The following is a 17,308-nucleotide window of genomic DNA, read 5'->3' on the forward strand; positions in this document are numbered from 1 at the left end:
TTCTCTTGTTTTTGTTTGTTGGAACTTTTTGTGCCTTTAAATCAAAATTGAAGAGTACACCCACCATCTGTTCTGTATGGAAAATATTTACACCATCCTGGTTATCTTCCTTGTGTATTCTTCTTGTCCAGTGCATGGTTTCCCTATTGCCTATGGCCTATCAGTCCACCCTTTTCACTGCCTCACAGTGAGTATGTCTGATGCTGCTGACACCATTAGTGCTGGCCTACACATTTGCTCTGCAGGAACTGGGTCTGACCTCTTCCATATAATTGCAGTTAAGCTTCTTACTTGAATGTCTATGCAGTCATCACTGTATGTTACTTGGTGGTGTGTTTCTTCAGTGTTCTCACTAGTCTATTTCACAAATTAAACCTTCTTTTTTTTTTCCTACCCTATAAACTGCCCTTCTGACTAATTTTGCACATTTACAGTTCCTCAATATTAATGATGCTAAACCTCCGAATTTACTTGGGATAGAAGAGAACTTGAACACCAAAATGAGAGTGAAAAAAAAAAAAAGTAAAATCTCAAGCATTGTTGGCCTGATTCACATGAAGCTCAGCTACTTATATATTTTAGATACAGTGCTTCATCTCAGTACAAACCTGGATGACTGCAACTATTCCAGCTGGTTATATTCTTCCATGTTTTATTCAGATTTGAGATTCAGAACTCCATGAGTTAAATCTTTGCTGTTTAGGCTAGTAGTAAATGTTCCTTGATGTCATCAAAATTGATTTCCATTGTGATGTAGTAGGTCAGCAGAAATTCCCAAGTAAGACAGAGTTCATGTTGATATGTCTTAATTGTATCTTCTGTTTGTCTCTTTTTTTCAAGTGAGCAAAATACAATCATCTAATTTGATTAAAATTTAGAGGGAAATTATCTGTATCTTCCTGAAAGCCTGCTTTAGATCTGGATTGCACAGAGGTTCTTGATGCACTTTAACACCTTAAATTTTAAGTTGATAAGAATTGAAGTGATAGGAAATAATTTTATTAGGCTATCTCAAGTGAAATGAATCACAGAATCATGGGGGTTGGAAGGGACCTCCAGAGATCATCGAGTCCAACCCCCTGCCAAAGCAGGTTCCCTACAGCAGGTCGCACAAGCAGGTGTCCAAGCAGGTCTTGAACATCTCCAGAGAAGGAGACTCCACAACCTAAAACGCATTTTATTATGAAAAGTATATATATTTTTCATTTTATTACATGCAGTCAGAATATTCACAAGCATCAGAATAAATTTGGGAGTAAGCAGAACAATGTTTTGATTTTTTTTTCCTTTGGTAATAACCAAGGTCGTAAGTTGAAAAGTAATTTTTTAAAATTTAAAGGCAAGTTTAGTTGCCTGAGAAGAAGAAGCAGATGTAGATTGCAGTGTCTCTCTTCATGCAGGCATAGAAAGCAGCAGACTTCATTCTGCTTGCCTATGTGACCTGAAGTGATGGCCAGCTAATTCCAGTTCCTTGTATTTTCTATTCCAGCAAATCATCGTGTGATTTAACAGAGCAGAAAAAAGTAGTGTATTAACTCAGTGGTGCATGTTGTTTGCCATCTTCCCATAGAAGAAGAATAATTTTTGATGGAAATACTCAATTCTATCTTTTTGTTTGAATTTGCTGAGAAGTGAAAGGTTTTCCTTCTGCTCTGGCAAGCACCAGGCTGAAGCTTTCTTCACAGCATTACTAGGCTGTGTGCTTGGCAGCATCCTTCCTTCACTGCACTCTGAAAATCCAGCCCTCCGTATTAATGTGGTAACTCTGTGACACAACCTGAAGTTTTCACTGCATGAGGCTCCATTACAGGTGAGCATATGGCTGATATCATCAAACTCAAATCCGGATCTCAAGCAGTATAAGAGATTAACCCAGCATGATCTTTAGGCACTGCCAAAGCCATCAGTAGCCAGGAAAACTCCCAGAAAGCTCCAGGAGCAGTTGTGGACATGTCTGTGCAGCAGAGGTTGGGTGATTACATGTGGTTTGAACACCTTGACCAAGGGATTAGTACTTCAGTGGAAGACTCACGTTAAACAGAAATGGTTTTATTTTCCAAAGGCAAGGGCAGGTGACAGGGCTTTAAGTCTGCCTTCTGCCATGACGAGAGAAAAAATTACCTTCTATATATCTAAGCTTGTACAGGCCTTCTCTGTAATGGCCTAGCGTTATCTGTTCTGCTTGCTTAGTGTTGTCATGGTCCAGATTCTTCCTTTTCTAGCAGTCTTCAAAATCTCTCCTTTACTTACTAGCTTTTACTTTTGTCTCAGTTTTGCCAATCACAGCTGTGTCTACTTCTGCAAGTCCATTTTTCCTCTTATATCTGTATTAATACATGCCTAGATGCCAGTTAATATATTAAATCCATTAGTTCAAATGATTTTTGCAGCAAAAATGAGCATTCAAGATTCAAATGTTGTATCATTTAGACAGGAATTTTGGGAAAGCATGTTATGTAACATTTTCTTTTTTCTTAAAAAATTTCAAATGTTCAGGCTTCACATAATGAAAAATATTCCACGGTAATGGCATTTGATTGCAATGCCAAAAGCCTTATTGGCTTTACACTATGCCCTTTCAGCTTCTGGATTGTTCCATTCCCTGCCTTCTAGGTTTCTGCACAAGAGTTAGCTTTTAATTATGTGATCACATCACATTTTTCATAGAACATTGCCTTGAGAGTGCAAGGGTTGCAGAGATGGTAAGTTTTCTGTCATTGCTCAGGCTTGCTATCTCCCAACTTTGAGTACTGGAAATTGTTAACGTGCAAGAGCGTGCTGCAGCCCCAAAGTTCGGAAACTCTTCTGTGACCTTCATTCACAAACACCCCTCAAACCTAGTGTGGCACAGCAATGCTGAGAGGCAGTGGGAGTGTAACTGAATGAATGCTGGATCTGCTGCAGGAAGGAGGGACTCCTGGAGAGTTTATGGCCTTCTAATCTTAGAGATAGAGTCTGAATTCTCTAGTGTGCCAGGGATTCCTGTGTGCTTTCAGATTACTGCTGTGATGGCCATGTCCTGCTGTAGCACAGGGAAGTGAGATATGGTAACCTCTGGAGAGCATTTTTATGCTTTTTAGGACATTTTACTTCCTAATAGGATGTAAGGTGTTAGTGACACTAAAAGCCCCAAAGAGTTTGTTTTAGCTGTTTGTACCTTACCTCACAGGGATTATGGTGTAAGTTTTTCCCTCTTAGTTGGTATTCTGTGAGGCTGTGCTACGATCAGCGTATTTAATTTCTGCAGTTGAGAGTGCCATTAAGCTTTCCTTGGAAAGGAGCGGGACTCAGTTTGCCAGATCCTTTTGCCTCTCCCTCCTGTAATTTTAGATGGTAGAACCAGAACTACGTAACTGTTGTTTTGTGGTTTGTTTTTCCAAACACCGACAGATATGAGGGGAGCAGGGAGGATCTTTTATTTTTTTTGAACTCACCTACTGATGGCTTTTCCCATATATCTCGTTTTTGTGGATTACACAGTCTAGATAAAAAATGCATCTTTATATAAAACGTTTTTCAATCCCTTCTTAGTATGTTTATGTTGCAGCTTGGCTAGAATTCACAGAATTATTTCCAATAGTCCAAAGACTGTTTAAAAATTGCTGTCCATGTGTTTCTTTTCATCATTGTTTGAATGGTCTTTTTTCAATTCCATGGACCTTGTTCACTTCTGACATTTCATTAAACTGTTAGAGGAAGTTGAGATTAGTCAGGTCATTTCAAATCAACACAGCAGAGTCATTCAGCTGCAGTATGAGGGGCGAAGAAATGCCTACACATTGGACTTCCAGGCTAGATATTAGATGCCACACCAGACAGAGACATTATCCCAGCTGCCCAGCTGGCTTCATGTCTTAGAGCAAAATGAGTCTGTATTACGAAATTGCTATAAGGGACTCAAATTACAGTCCAGTTACAGGGACAGACAGGAGGATGCTTTGCACTGAAACTTATTTTTTTCTCTGTTGAATATCTAGTTGCCTTCATACAAGGTTTGTATTAGGGAGCCCAGATACCCGGTATCAAGTTAGCATAAGCAACTTCAGGGAGATCCTCACCCTTCTGTGAAGAGCTCAGGCATTCTAGGCTGGTACGAGTTGGGTGGTAGAGCTTTGAGGATGATTCCTGCTGCTTCTTTGTGCTGGCATTGTGGATTTGGAGAAGGCTGTGATCATGTGGCATTACTTTTCCTAGTAGAGAGCAACACTCTTTACCAGCTTAAGACTTAACCTGTCTGCAGTCTTTCAGTTTGAGAGAGAATTCGTGTAACTGAATTCCTCCAGTGTTACGGAAATGCAGGAACGTATGGGTGCAGACAGATGAACAAACGGGCAAAAGATCACATCCTGCCTTTACTGAAATTACCATGACCATTTACTCTTGCCTAGGAAGCTGAAGTCTTCCTGTGTCTTGATTTGTTGAGCCCTAGAAATTATGTATTTGATTTTCAGTGTTGTTTCAGGTTTAAATGTTATCTTCTCTGCCCTTGTTATGACAAGGGTATACAAAAGGAATGAGCTTAGGGATGACCTCTGATCCAGGTAGCTGTAATTATTTTTCTGAAATATTATCTACAATATTGAAAATATAACAAAATTTGCTATTTTGAGTAGTTGATTTTTGTATTTTATTTTTATTTAAATATCTGAAGTCTGGCCTGAAACTATGTATTCCAGAAGAAGAGAGCAAGTGAATTAAAGACAACAGAAAGTAGTCTTTGAGTCTACTTGTGTACAGGATGGATAAGTACTTCTTTTCTGCTGGTAGGTATCATAGCAATTGCAATCAATGATGGGCTAGATCTCCAGAAATAAACTCATATCTACCGTGCACATTCTTTCTCATTCCTTTCCAGTCTTATTTTGTACATAGCTCAAGTGCCCTAATTAAGTGCCCTTTAAGACAGGTTTGTTCACCTGATTTGCATCTGGGTAATAAATTTCCATCTAGTGGCATCAAAGGAGCACATATATAACCACAGGCTCTCCCACGTTCCGTGGGACTTTATGAGACCCTCCTAGGTTCTTCTGTAGTGAAATCTTCACTGTTCCCCATCTGCACTGAAGTGTCAGTTCTTACTTCCTAAGCCAAACTGCAAGAGGGCTTCAGCCACAGGGTAAACTGGCTTCTGTGGTTTTGTTATGAGGGCATTATACCGTTTTCTTTAGCTTTTACCTTCGTCCCATGTATTCATACTGAAAAAAATCAGGCTAGTGGACAGCACAATGTTTTAACATTGTGTGTGCTTCTCAGAGCACCATGACTCAAGTCTCTAAGAATTAATCTGATAAAATGATCTGTGCTGAATCAGGGACAGAACCACATCAACTCCATTTTATCCGGAGTATGAAAGGTCTGGAAAAAAATTCACTGAAAAATAAGCTCCATAAGAAAGTGAAGTACAAAGGCAAAGCTTTAAAAGTCATCAAAACAAAATTTCCTGGCAAAGGCAGCCTAAACCTTTGGCTTATTTGGGCCTACTGCCATCAGTAGGAATCCTTTCCTTTCCTTTCAATGGGCACTGATTCAGGCCTTGAAGAAATTGCTCTTGAAAAGGTTCTGGCAGTGACAAGATGATTCCATCAGAAACAGCAGTATTTGGCTTTCCATGCAAGAAGCTGAGTGTACTTCAGCAGCTTTGATTCAGGTGTGGTCAGACCTGCAGTATATTGCATTGTAGAGTACAATAAAACAGATTTCACCTTTTAAAAAGCGCTGGAAAGGTAAATACCAGACTAAAACACAGCATAAGTGAGAAGTACATTTATAATTTTAATGTGAGTTTGTTGTGCTTTTTTTTCTTTTTATTTTGTTATGGCAGTTTGTTCAGAAAGAACTGTAATACCTTTAACCTACTCTGAGCTGGCTATTTCATCCCAGAGTGTATCTTGCCCTTTCTGAGTCTTTGGGCAAGAACACATAAGAACTCTGGGATTTGTGTGTGGCTCACTGTTGCACCCCCATGCGCTTGTTCAGTTATAGTTGTTTATCAGCAGCATTTCTCTGTGGAGTATTTTATAGCACTTGAACCACACAGAAACTGTGCACCAAGATGGACCTGCTAAATTTGGTGAATAGTCAGCTGTGTGTAGATGTTGTCATGTATTTCTGGGGAAGAAAAGGAAACACTAAGGGCACTCTGTCCTTTTCAAAAACACTCATAAGGAATGGTCTTCCATTCCTCCTACAGAGCTGCAAAATATCCTCCCTTTTTGAAGCGCTATGTGAATTTCCATATAGCTCACTGCGCTACTGACCACTAACCTCAAGCTAGCAGATAGCTGAAGAGCAGACTGTGAACTTTTCTGAGCATGTTTACTTTAAAATGTTGTCAATATGTGAAGTCACAGAAGCCCCAGAGCTCAGTTTTCTGATGTGTTTCTCTTTTGGCATCACTACCTACTCATTGTATCGTGCTTTTTTGTCATGGACTTATCTCTAGATCTGTCTGTGTTCATGATGGGGACAGCAGGTCTACAGGCCCACTCGTCCAAAAAAAAAGAAGGGAAGGGAACAAAAAGAGAAAGAAACAGTAATAAGTAAGTAAATAAATAAAAACTGTGGCAATGATATGGGAAGGAAAGTTAATTTACTAACTGTAATACCGGGAATACAAGTTAATTGGAACTGAAGCTAATAAATCAAATAAGTGAGAGACAATGTCCAAAACTGAAGGCCTTACTCTAAAGCTGAAGGTGAGATGGCTAGGGAGCAACATACTGACAAGATGAGCAGAAAAGGAGAAGGGGTGTCTCATGACCTGTGAACAGTTTTGTCTTTCCCTCTGAATGGAAAACAGAAATGCAAAGTCCTCTGGGGTACATAGATGTTCTTCTGAGATCCAAGCACCTGGAAAATCAGCAGTCCATGGAGCTGGAGCATTAACTCTTTAACTCCCAGTGCTCTGTATGATGTTATGATGCAGAATACAGATAACAAAAGTCATAAAACCATGAATCCAGTTTTGCTTAAAGTAACTACAAACAGCCTCTGCTGATAGCTCTTTTACAGCAAATGAATAGTTGCGTATCTGTCAGGTATGTCTATCAAGTTCTCCTCCAATGACTGAGCTAATAAGGGGTCACTGGGCGTGCAAGTCAAGTAAAAAGCAACACTTTTTGAGGATCTAGAGACCTAAGTAGCTCATTCTAGTGTTGACAGCTGGGTATGCCTCACACAAATAGTCTATGTGTAAGCCATTGCTTTAGTGCCCAAAATACACATTGCATCCTTTTGCCATGAAGTTTGGCCATGCCAGGCTGAGAACAGTTACACCATACTTCCTCCTTGATATTCATTCTACCAATAGGATGAGTATGTGACAACTGACAACTTGACAGGCTAACAGGAACAATAATACATCATGCAATAGCTGTAAGGATTTTGGTTTGGTGTTATTCGTTAGCTATGATGACTTTAATGAGTTCAAGAGTTAGGTTTTCTGCTGGGAGTAAAGAGGAGAGAGCAATCACAGATCTGCTGGTTTTATACAGGTATGCACACCTGCATTTGCTTCAGGCCACATCCAGTTTCCAGCCATTCACAGCTGATGGAGGTGCCCTGAAACTGGCAAGTTGCATCATCACTGCTAAGCTGATTGTTTTCTTACTTGATTGCTTTGCTGTTCTTACTTCAGGAACTCTCAAAAGAGTTAAAATGTGTTGTGATGTCTTATTGATTCACACCAAAGCTGTAGAAGAAATAATATGAAGTAGTCATCGGAAAATCTGGGAAGAAAACTCCCTAACACTATTGAAGCATTAGGAAGCAGGCATTCTTTATTTCATTATACATGCCAGGTGACTTGATGAACCAAGCACATCCTGTCGGACTTCAGGTGCTATATTTGTGCAGTTAAAATATACATATGCAGTTTATTTCCTGGAAACAGCACACATATTCATTCTTTTCCAAGAACCCATTAATAAATGCTGATGTCCTTTGAGCGTGTGCCATGCAGCTCTCTGGTGGTCTTAAGACCCTGTCCTTCATCCCCTGTATTCCACTTTCCCTAATTTGGCAAATTTCCTCATTATACCATGAGAAGCAACTTTTTCTCTTATCTACACTAGAATTCAAAACAGTTATATCAAAGAAGAATACCCAAAAAGAATCTTTGCATCTGATAGATTGAAAGTTCCTAGTACATACCAAATTGATAACAAGTGCTCTTTGGTATCAAGATGAATGTAAAAATGGCAGGCAATGGCAAAAGCTGCTTCAAGACATGAGAAGTTCCATCCAGAAACCTAAAGACATGGAGGAAAGCATTGTGTGATTGTTTCCATCTTCTTAGCACTCACTGAAGTATTAGTAAGATACTTCTGAGTTTCATGGAGCTCTGGTGTCAGGCAGATACTCAAAAGCAATCAGCTAGATGTCCCTAACCAACAATACTCCATGGGAGCCAGATTAACACTGCAAAGCTGTAAGTGAATGACCTCAGCCCAGAAGAGCAGAAAAGCTGAATGTCTTCAAATAGCTGTGTAAGTGGGTCAGTCAAACATGCAAATAGTGTGCTGATGTAGCTGATACAAAAGCCTGTGCATCCTCTTAATTTTCCTTATTCAACTATAAACCTTATGAAACAAATGGAGTATTTTACTTACTGAGCTGTAAGCAACAAATATGAAAATTCATTTTTAACACCTTTCTTCTATGCTTTTAAATGTTTGCATCTTCAGCAATATACATTTTTGTTTGCTAATATTAAATGAATCTCTGAATCTCTCATGAGAGGGGTCCTATTGCCAGGTCCTCCTTACGGTTCTAAGACCAGTGGCTTTAAATTAACTGAAATAATTTGAACTTACTAAGTTTCTTTCTGCTGCAAGACATCTATTACAGAAACTGCATTTAAGAGTGATATTTTTTGCCTTCAAGAGTTTTGGAGTAAGTCTCCTTTTTCAGTTTCAAGATGACCAAATAGTTCCAGTAATTCTTGATATCCTTGCCAGTTTATTATTAGTGCAGTTGGCTACAAACCAGCTGACTGATGTCAGTTTCATAATAAAGAATGACAAAGCTAGACATTTGTCCCATGAGAAGCTGAAGGAGGACGATCAAACACAATTGTAAATCTGTGTAAGAGTCTACACGGTTTCTGGCAAAAGTTTTACTGCTTTTTATAGCAATACTTATTCAACAGGTTTTCTTTCCCTTTCCTGGATATGTGCATATTGCATTGTTCTCTGGTTTTTCTTTTGTTTTAAGTATCATGTAATGGAGTACATGAATATTCTTGTTTAATGTGTGTATATAACACTTTATTTAACGTAGCTCATGGATTTATCCCACAAGGTAAAGGTTCCCTAATTGCTGTGCTGCCAACCGCTTGTAAGAGAGTTGCAACTGTGAAGAAAAAGTATGTTTTCCAAGGTGGCAGCAGCAATTTTTCCAGCTGTTGTATGCACAGCAGTGTGGCTGCACACACCAAGGGATCTCTGGTCATCAGTAAAGCTTGTGGATCCTGTCAGCTGCAAAAGCAGAAACTTAATGGTAGTATGAGAGCTATCCATGTCCCCCCTCCATCTATCAGGAGCTCTTTGATTGACTTATTCTTGCAACGGAGTATTTTTAAGAGTGTTTTAAAATGATTGTTCAAAAAAAAAAAAAAATTAAAAAAAGGGTTAATTGCAAGAAATCTGTCTGGATTATTAGAGAGAGGACGGAAATAGATTCTAAACTTCTTAGCACTGGGTTAAAAAGGATATCAGATTTAGATTGCTGCTCATTACTATTTACTGCCTTGCCACCTGAGAGAAATTACTGGAGGCAGAGTTACATCCCTAAGCACAAGATTTGTGGAATCCATTGTTGCTAAAAAATGGAGTCAGATTTAGCCAAAAATATCTCTAGGGAAGGAAATGCTGTTGAAAAGGCTGTAAGAAGTTATTCGCCTTAGTCTTAGCCACGGGGACATGGCCAGTCTTTCTCATTGCAACCAAGCAAAGATGCTGCATTTGCCCTATTTACATCTGAAGTCCTATTGGGAACCAAACAGTACTTATCTAAGCAGTCTCTGGGGTCCAGTAAAGCATAGTATGCTAATCAGTACTTCTCCACAAAAGACATCTGCACTTCTGCATTCAAAAAGGTGTTTTGAAGAAAATTTGAATCTCAACAACTGTTCTGATCTCATTTTCCATTGCCTGAACTGTATCTTTACTGACATCTGTGCTACTCTGCTGGTGATAAAAAGTTTCCAGCCTTCAGGCTATATGAATATGTAGAACATTCCAACAGATTCAAATACCATCTTGCCGGTGCATATCTACAAAGGTGGTTTTCCAGCACACATTAGGCAACACCTAACCATGAAAAATTCACTCTATTTCAGCAGGCAAGGAATATGCTCTGGGAAAAATTCAAACTTGACTCCTTAAAACCAAACTATCAATTCAATTGAATTGTCTTTAGGACACAATTTCCTACATACATTCCACATAGTATGAAGCAGGCAAATTTATAGAAGACAGAAGTTTTATTAGGAAGGCACATAGAGTCTCATCCTCTCTTTTGTTCAGTGAAACTATTAGTACATTAATCAGAAAGGAAGAAAAGCAAAGGGAAGGGAAGAAAAAGAAAAAAAGCAATGGAGGCTTTTGCTATTCATTGCATGTGGCAATAGCATCTGATAATTAGATGCCCACAAGGGCCCAAATTTTGCATTGCAATCTGTTTTCTTGTTTTGTGCAATTTCAGAAGATTTGGATAGGTTTGTTTCTGTTCAAGCTCAATGCTGCTCATATTTAATTATTGACTCGAGCTCTACTTTGTTTACTGACTGTTCTGAGCCTCTCATAAACAGATCAGTGATTCCCAAAGGCTGCAGTGTCTCTTATTAGCTGTGCAACTCAGGATAAAAAGAGGGAAATGGAGAAATTTCCATGGAAGATTAAGCAAGTTGTAAGCAAGGGAAAAGCAAGTAGTCTTGCTCCTGGCATTTTTGAATCCCTTCATATCTATATGGCTAAAATTGGTGCTTTTAATTTCCTGTACCTTACCTTCCTCCCCACCTCTCCCCATGTTTTCCCGTGCCTGAAAGAGCTTGTCACACAGTACATGGAGGAGCAATAGGAAAGGTCAGTTGAATTAGGGACATAACAACTTTGTGCCAGGTATTTTAAAAAGATTAACAGGACTCTGCCATCTGGAAGGGGACACAGTTGACTACAAGAAACTGGGATATTTGTTTTACATTTGTACTGACAGAAGCTCCAGCAGCACAGTGGTCACCTAACTGAACTGGGGCACTGGTTCAATACTGACTCAGAGGGAAGCATGCCAGCAGCACCACTGAAAGTGCATTACATATAATAGGAAATTTGGACAGCTACTTGTTATAAGGCTGTTTTGGAAATGCATGAGTCACTGCATTTCTGGAATCCGAACCTTTCTCAGCATGTTTTTAGATACTCTCTCCTGCTTTTAAAAAAAGCCCAAAGGACTGATGCTGAGTTAGTTTATCAGGGATCTTCACATTGGAATACTGTAATCTGTGTCACCTTCCTGTTTCAAAAAATCAGAATGCAACCCACAGTTGTCTTCCACTGTGAAATAATATTCACAGTGATTTTGTAATTGACACTAATCTCATTTAGAGTGAATTCACCAAGTCTTTTACCTCTGCTGTTGCAGTCATTGTCCAGTCCGGTGCTTTCAGGTGAGGCTCCTCCACTTCTTGGAACCACTATGCGTACAGCAGTCCTTCACCCTTTTATTTAAAAGTGTTTCTTACACGACTGAGCACTAACAACAGCGATAAAATCACATAGGTATTTCTCATTTACTGAGCATGCCACAGATGCTTCTACATTTTCTTTGCTTCCTTTCTCCTCCTGCTGACAGCTCTGTTACAGTCTTCTGAGCTGCACCCCCGTCTCCAAAGGCTTTGAATCCATGAATGACTTTGAACTGTACTGATGGTTGAAGGTCTTTTCTTCTAACATGTATGATAATTTCTCTTCAACATGTTGTTTTTTTCTCTGCTGCTCAGCATAAAATCTACAGCTGAATTGAATTACAATTTAAACACTGTTATTTAGTGTGATAAATACAGCTATCTGTGCACCCACATTTGTGAGATTCAAATACAAGTGTGTTTCAAATGACCAGAGTACAAGAAAAATCAATGATATGTTTCAGCTGGGAGTACATTACAAAGAAAAGGGAGGCTTCCCATGTTGTAAACAATTACGTATGTTGTACAGAACATTTCAGCAAACAAGCTCCAGCAATGAGTAAAATTAAAGAAATGTGTTTAAAAATGATCTGGATTGTAGACTTAGAGCTCTATCACAGTATCCATTATAGTTCAGATTATTGAAGTCATAGATGACTAATAAACTTCTTAGAAGTTGGTACTTAAGTGTATTCCTAATGTCTGTGTGGTCAGTGGTGACCTAACCCTACAGTCATCTGCAGTCATCTCTAGAGTCACAAGAGTACTCAGCACCTACCTCACACATTAGAGCAAGGAAGATGCAAGAAACAAGAGTTCTGCAGCCTTTTTTGACCGGTTAATCCTGGCCTAGCCTCTCTCTCCCTCACAAAAGCCAGCAGTCAGATTATGTCCTGCCCAATTTTGGCAGCAGAAACACTCACTTGGGAGATTTGGGGAGCTGATTTCCCCCTTCTTTTCCAGAGCATGTGTAGCAGAATTACAGCAAAATCGGCATCCTCTCAGGTTTTCTTGCTTACCAGCCTTTCAGAGCCACTAATCTCAATTGTGCTAACATGTGATTAAGCCAAAAGGGTTCTTTTCCACAGTGTTGATTTATGTACAAGTTTAAAAATAATGATAGTAATTAATTTTTTAAAGCAAGCATAGTACAAAAAGCTTAATAGAAAGCAAACAATACCATGGGCATACTTAGCAGATACAATGTTACGATTTACAATTGCACTATGTCACACATACACCCACAGAAGCAAACTCATTTTGTATATGTGCATTTCCTTGGCTACGTCATGTCCCTTCAAACTCACTCCTAGCTTTCCTTTTAGCTTTCATTATAACAGCAGGGTAACAGTGATGAAATGCAGGATTACAGATAGCTGTAAAAAGCAGGTTCAATTGTGGGTACCTTTGCCAACCTGTCATGGCTGCTCCAGTACGTTTATATAGCACACACTCCACAAACTCTGAAGCAAAACAAAGACCAGGTTTATAACAAGTGACTGCAACAGGTATCCTCTCCCAAGTGCTGAGTCTGAGATGGAATACTGCCCTGTGCCTATTTTTAGAGTATACACAGAGTAGTTAGGCAGTGAGTCAGATTTTGCCCTGTTGATTCATGTGAAGATTCTATGAGGAGGCAGCTCTGCTCTTGAATTTCTCTCCAGATAGCCAGTACTGTACAAGATAACTACCACGCTGGCTTACACTTGCATGGATCTGCTTAATTTATGTGCTCTACAGGAAGCTGTTTGTAAGAAGAACCATCATGGCTGTTTATTGTTTATGTTGATGCAGTATAACCTTGATGGCTCTTATCTAAAATAATCTGAGTTTACATCTGAAATCTAGCAGGAAATCATACAATGTGTTCATTGTATGATAAAGTGAATGAAAACTACTATGTAAGCCTCAAACATACAGTTATTACTTGCAAATTTTACAATAATAGCATTTGCATTAGAGAAGGGAACAAATTAAATCTGTACCGTAAGTTTAAATCCATGACATCTATATCCAAGCCTCTTGTCATTTGTGTCTTGTTTACCTTCACAGTATCCACTTGCAGTACAGCAGTGTTATCTTCTCCACCTGAGAGAGGGAAACAAAGGCACATGGTATATACAAGCATTTGGTGTATGTAAGCACGTGGCTTGTGTTCCTGTTCAAGACCAAACTCCTTGAAAGTCCATACCACCTGCCTACTGACTTATCTGACAGAAGCCAGTGTATGCACCAGGAAGGGCAATTCGAAAATGCTGCAATGCCTTTTATGCTTGCAAATGAACCCTGACATACATACTGTGACCCATACAGCCATAAGGTGGAGGGATATAGCAATTCATCCCAGCTCCTCAAATGTCTTGGGAAGTGCTTACGTGAACAATTACAGCCATCTTCCTCACTTCTGGGTAATGCACAGCACAGCAGAGATCAGTATTATATGTCAGTATTATTGACTTTAATAGTGAGGGTGGTAATCTAGGGGTATCATTCTATGTTTTCTGCTTTTTTTTCCCAACATCTGTAGGTATTAGTTTCTTTAGGATAATGTCTCTGTTCCCTTCCAAACACTTTGAAAGGCTAAAAAGTTAAAATAACATTGACTGGTTTTAGTTTAGTACACCACACGTTGTTTCTATCATGTGAGAATTGCTTAACTGCACTTTGCTTCAGCAGCACAATTTATTACAAACCTTGGAAATCATTTCAGGAGCCCAAGGACCTCGTGGACCTTGGACCAAGTTTCAGCAGACTGCTCAGATGTGCAGTAACATTGCAGATGTCTAGGAACGTGTTCTTGCACATTTATCTGCTAACGCAAGTGTCCCAATGCTGGTATTAACACTCAAGAGCATTTTGTGGATTTAAAACAATCCCTGGAAGAGTTGGGTCCCATAAAAGTTATTCTGACAGATACAATCCTTCTCCTCTCTTTTGCCAAGTGGCTGCTCTGGCTGTGGGAGCCTGAAAGACTCTTGCCTGCTTTCATGGCTTCTTGTGTTCCAGACACTACGGCATCCCTGCCCAGTGCTGACTTCACTGTTATTTTTATCACTTACTCTTGTTGGGAAAGAAGCAGTGTCACAGGGAAAGATAAAATAGGAGGATATTTGCATACTTTCATCTGCTCAGACTACTACTCGTACAGTACAGGTTTATTCCTTGTCTCTCAGGACTAATGCCTCAAGGAGAATGGCAGCAAAATTGGGGCTCTTTTTGCTGCTGTGGAAAATAATACTTTCTTTCTCTTGCCCTGCTTTGTGAGTTCTGTGAGGCAACGGCTGTGAGTGTGTGCAGCACATAGCACAGTTGGCTCCAATCTCACTAGGGCCTCTTGGTATTAGTGTAATAAAAGTAAACACCGAGTGGTCAGGGCTTAATTAGAATCTGGACATTCTGTGCTCTGGCAGTAGATTACAGGACCATTGACTTGCACCTCAAGACACTGAATCTGCTGTTGGCAAAAGGATGAATCTGTGTAAAGGGACAAGAGCAAAGTGGAATTCCACATTTCCTACTCTGTGTGTAGGACTGGGAGGAAGTGATTTCGGTAACTGAACTCTCTGCATGTTGGAAAACCTCCAGCTGTGGCTTTTTGTGAACTCTGGTGACTATTTCATGGTGTTGAGTACTATTTATAGAAGATGGAGATGCAAAAGCTTTCATTAGATGATGAGTGTATGAAGACTCAAATCCTTATAATTCTTTGAAGAGGAATACTAAATAATAAACCTTAAAATTATCTATTGATTTGTTCTCCTCCACCCTTAATTTTATTTTGAGCAGGAACTGATCCTGATTATGTTCTGGGAAGAATAATTCAGGGATGCAAGAAATGAGCATGTTCCACAATTGATGTTGAAGTGAGTTTCTTTTTGGTTTACTGATTCTACCAGCTCGAGGTTTTTGGTGACATTTTGCCTATTGTTATTTCACCTTCAAAGCCCCCTTTTAATTTATTTCTGTAGTTGCAGCTGTTTATGTACTAGGCTATTGTAATTGTGTTGTATTAGTACACGGGATGATGTCCAAGGTTTATAATGTCTTAAGAAAACAACAACAGAATGTTATGAATAAATTTCCTTGGTTTGATAGCAATAGGGAAAAAAAAAAAAAAAAGAAAAAAAGAAAAAAAAAGTCTGTGGATCTTGAACAAGAGCAACACTGTAACAGCACAATGCCATTACTAGAAATGTTGCAAAAGGCCCCTTCTGCAAACATATTCCCTCAGCCATTTGCGTTCTATTAGCCTTGTCTTGGCTTTGGAGCATAAATTTGCCTAAATATGAGTACTGCAGTAACATCTGCAGGCACAATGCACTGTGTTAGGTAATGCACATAGTAAGGGGCCATTACTGTTCAGAAGACTTTCCAGTATAAACAAGAACTTGTAGGGCTGGAGGGGCAGCACAAGGCTGCCCACCCACCTAGCAGGAGTAAAACAACAGGCCTGGGAAATAAACTCAGGTCTGTTTCTCCCTGCATTTCTCTACTTTTGTTTCTTCCTGTGCTGCTCCAAAGCATTTCAGACCGGTTTGCTGCCTGTTTCATGCATGGAATGTAAGAGGTGTGACTGCTGTGGCCAAGCCGGGATGAGCAACAGGAGCAGATATTTCCATGGCTGCACTCTAAATGTGCAGCTTTGGTCAGCCGGTGAAACATGAGAAGTACCTGAAAGATATGCACTAATACATTTCTGTATCTGTTGAAGTTGATGCATGGATACCCAAAGATATAAGAAACCAGCCTTTGGAGGCTGAATGTAATGGGTCAAAATGGTTTGCTTTTGATACTTCATTGGAAAGTTCTTTACTGTGCAACTGGTGTATCTACTGAAGTTCCTCTCTTGAGATTCCTAATGCTGCTTGAGGTACTTCTGATTTGGTGGCTGGTTTAACTGCAAAGTGTGACCAGGAAGAGAAGAGGGAAAGGAAAGCAGTAGATGGAGGACACAAATCCTGCAGCTCCTGAATCACTCTGACTTGCAATAATATTAAGATTTTTTTAAATAAAAGTTTCACTCAGCCATGGACATTTTATGAGTGCCCAGAGGACATTCTTCCCTTCAGAATCTATTATTGCTCCAGACCAGCATTTGAAATTGAAACAAACAGTAAAACCCAATAAAGAGCAAACAGGGACAGTTGCTTAGCCCTAGTAACAGCCAACAGGAACAGTTGCTTAGGTCAACTATTAAGAGTGTATCTGATGTTCGTATGGCTAATTTTCTTTGTCAAAAATGGTACACGTGTGTGCAAGCTTGCCATGGGAAACTGTCCCATTACTTGTACTAACCCCAGCCCATGACCAGAAATTACTTGGAAGTGTGCTACATAGTTCTGAGCTATAACACTATTTGTGAGCTAACAAATGAATAGTGTGGGCAATCATGTGCTAGTACCTGTTTTTTGTGTGTTTAATTAACCTGCTTAATTAATTTATGTAAGGCACAGCCGGAAGTGTTTTCTGGAACATACTAAATGATCTTCTGAGGATGTATGGTGTATGTTATTAAAATATGTATAAACAAAGGTATGTACATGGGATTTAATTAATTTTCAATCATTACATGAGCACAAATGTTAATTTCATATTAATAGATTGTTGGGTGACATCTGCTTGATT

This window comes from Tympanuchus pallidicinctus, unplaced genomic scaffold (genome assembly GCF_026119805.1).
Source record: "Tympanuchus pallidicinctus isolate F22 unplaced genomic scaffold, pur_lepc_1.0 scaffold9, whole genome shotgun sequence".
Lineage (NCBI taxonomy): Eukaryota > Metazoa > Chordata > Aves > Galliformes > Phasianidae > Tympanuchus > Tympanuchus pallidicinctus.